Source organism: Arachis duranensis, chromosome 3 (assembly GCF_000817695.3).
Source record: "Arachis duranensis cultivar V14167 chromosome 3, aradu.V14167.gnm2.J7QH, whole genome shotgun sequence".
Lineage (NCBI taxonomy): Eukaryota > Viridiplantae > Streptophyta > Magnoliopsida > Fabales > Fabaceae > Arachis > Arachis duranensis.
In genome coordinates, this window is record NC_029774.3 from 109,621,284 (window position 1) to 109,624,157 (window position 2,874).

The 2,874-nt window shown below is 33.0% G+C and overlaps 1 pseudogene; it reads left to right on the top strand.

The window, feature by feature from the left end:
• Positions 1 to 1,152: 1,152 nt before the first annotated feature.
• The window catches only part of LOC107480076 (uncharacterized), a 72,986-nt pseudogene continuing 71,264 nt past the window's right edge, over positions 1,153 to 2,874 (top strand).

Genomic DNA, 2,874 nt, shown 5'->3' on the forward strand with positions numbered 1-2,874 from the left:
AAAATTTGTTATAAATCTTGGCAAGCTGATTTTGCTGCACATGTAAATGAGAAATATGCATTTATTGATACAAAAAGCGAGTTGAATTATTATATTGAAAGAGACTAGTGCCACAAAGTGAACATAATTTTGATATCTCAAATTGGTGGGAATCAAATGGAGTGAAGTTTCTTACTTTGCAAGTTATTGCTAAAATTTTTTTGGTAATTTCTATCTCTAAAGTTGTCTCTGAATCTTTATTTAGTACGGGTGGTCAATTTATTACACCACATTATATATAGTAGGTTGCACCTGAATACATTAGAGGCTTTAGTGTGTAATTAAGATTGACTTTGAAATAAATTTGGTACCACAACTAACATAGAATTTGAGTGCTACACAATGTGATAAAAAAATTTAAAATTATTTTTTTACAATATGATGAATTATGTTTGGTTGTTTGTGAATATGTTTGATATCAAATATTTGTTGGTTATTACAATTTAAGTCTTTTGAAGACTATAAAAATTATGTTTGTATTAATAATTGAAGATTATTTTTATTTTTTTCAATTTTTATTATTTTTTTAAAAAATCCTCAATTATTTTTATTTTTTTAATTTTTTTAATTTTTATTATTTTTTGAAAAAATCAGCGAATGTTCGCAAAAACTCAAGTCTCCTGTGAATACAAAATCTCCCTCGCCATCCCTACGGACAAGCCTTATCCTCACTTAAATGAAATGAATGAACGAAAGAATGTTGGTTGTTGCTAGAATCTTATCAGATGCACTGAGAACCATCCATTATAATTTACTAGATTCAGTAAATTTTCCTTTTCAACGTTTTTTTAAAGGTTTAAAGGTGAAAACTCAGATGCAGTCGATTTTACCTAAAATTAATAACTGAGAGCTGTTAGATGATTTAACTAATTTTTTATCTAACGGCTATCAGTTATCAACTTCACGTGAAGTCGACTGCACCTGAGTTTTCACTTTTCTTAAATCATGTCCCCATCACGTGATGCCAAATGACAAATTGCAATGGCTTCAGCAACCCCCTCCACAATAATAAGTTCCTTTCACACCAAAACCTTTCATGAGTTCCATGGTCAATCACATTGTTCCACATGCCACACTAGACCCTTCAGATTGAAGTTAGTTACAATGCTGCTTCTTTTGTAACTACCAAAACAGTTGCATTTGCACCATACCAGGATATATTATTACAATGTTAGTTGCTTTTCCATTTCATGCCATAAATAAATGACACTTTCTATCTGTATTCTAGTTTAGTTGCACTTACGAATCCACAGATTGCAATGTTTGGGGGAAAGATTAGTAATGGTAACGGAACAATTCTGCATGATCTGTATGGGAAGCACAGTCAGAGCCCTTACTATGATAATCTTTCTCGTCCCATCTCTGATTTGCTTCCTCCATTCATTGCTGCTGGAATCAGGGGTGTTACTAGCAACCCCACGGTACTTTATGATTTATCTTCATCAACATCTTTAACAGAAAACTTCTTTTGTGTATTGCATTTAATTCCTTTACAATCTTCTTAATTGGCAGATTTTTGAAAGAGCCATAACTTTGTCAAATACTTACAATGAACAGTTGAGGTAAGTTTCCTTTTGTACTTGATTTTCAATATATAATGTTTTGCATAGAATATAGATTTGAAGTAGGTTGTGATATACTTTTTTATCTACTTTTCTCTTATGATTAAGCCAAAGGTATAAACTCTAGATAAAAAAATTTGGGTAAATTCTATTGAATCAAATTGGTGAACTCATTATTCTGATCTTCCGTATTGAGAAAAAAGATTCAGACATATGACACAGAAATTCGTTGACTATTAGTAACGTAATTCAAAGGGCTAATAATTTGATTTGTGGTCAATTAGGAATTTGGTAGGGTCAGGGAAGGACTTAGAAAGTGCCTATTGGGAAGGGGTCGTAAAGGACATAAAGGATGCATGCAAACCCTTGGAGCCAATTTACAATGAAAATAATGGGTTACATGGGTATGTTTCTTTTGAAGTTTCTCCAAAACTTGCAAATAACACCAAAGGGACAACTGAGGCAGCAAAATGGCTTCACAATAGGATTGGATTTCTAAATGTTTATATAAAAATACCTGCAACTAAAGAGTCCATCTCTTCTGTAAAGGAGGTCATTTCTCATGGAATAAGTGTAAATGTCACTGCAAGTTGTTATGCGCGTTATGATGTCACCAAAATTTGATCCTTGCAGCATACAGAAGCAACAATATGCTCATTGTTTTTGTGTATTTTTTAACAGCTTATATTCTGTCTCTCTCAATATGAAGCAGTAATCGATGCTTACTTGGATGGTCTTGAAGATTCTGAGATGGCTGATCTCTCAAGGTTTCAAGTTCTGCTGCTTTCTACATCAGTAGAGTGGACGTTACAATTGACAAGAAACTTGAGCAACTTGGTACTTGAGTTTCTTGATCTTAGGGAAAAGGTATGATTAGAACCAATCATAATGCTGACTTCACCTAATGAAAAAATACTTGGTTGTTTTTGTTGTATAAATATCAGACAACCAAATAATGTTTGTTTTACTTGACAATTCCTCAGTTGCACAAGCAGTTTTGGCGTACCAGCTTTACCGGAAAAAGTTTTGCGGCCTGCGATGGGAGAGGCTGGAGAAGAGAGGTGCCAAGAAGCAGAGGTTGATGTGGGCATCAACCAATGTGAAAAGTGTAGTATACCCTGACACCTTATATGTTGATTCTCTTATTGGACCAGATACAGTAAGCCATATCAGTTGCCTTTCTATATTTACCTTGAATAATGTGTTTGTGATAATATAAATATAAGATAAGATTTACAAAGGTAACAAATGAAAAAAAAAAAAAAACTCACAG